Source organism: Neopelma chrysocephalum, unplaced genomic scaffold, assembly GCF_003984885.1.
Source record: "Neopelma chrysocephalum unplaced genomic scaffold, ASM398488v2 Primary Assembly neopelma1_184903, whole genome shotgun sequence".
In the NCBI taxonomy this organism is placed as follows: Eukaryota; Metazoa; Chordata; class Aves; order Passeriformes; family Pipridae; genus Neopelma; species Neopelma chrysocephalum.
Genome location: NW_020938586.1, coordinates 40,431 through 40,870, shown reverse-complemented (window position 1 = coordinate 40,870; position 440 = coordinate 40,431).

The following is a 440-nucleotide window of genomic DNA, read 5'->3' as shown; positions in this document are numbered from 1 at the left end:
TCCTTCTCCTTCTCCTTCTCCTTCTCCTTCTCCTTCTCCTTCTCCTTTTCTCTTCTTCTTTTTCCTTTGCCTTTTTCTATTTTCCTTTCCCTTTTACTCTTTTCCCTTTTTTCTTTTCCCTTTTCCATTTTATTTTTCCTTTCCCTTAACTCCTTTGCCTTTTCCCCTTTCTCTTTTTCTTAACCCCTTTTCCTCTTTAATTTTCCTGTTGCCTTTCCTCTTCCCTTTCCCTTTTCTTCTTTCCTTTCCCTTTCCTTTTCCCTTTCCCTTTCCTTTTCCCTTTCCCTTTTCCTTTCCTTTCCTTTCCTTTCCTTTCCTTTCCTTTCCTTTCCTTTCCTTTCCTTTCCTTTCCTTTCCTTTCCTTTCCTTTCCTTTCCTTTCCTTTCCTTTCCTTTCCTTTCCTTTCCTTTCCTTTCCTTTCCTTTCCTTTCCTTTCCTTT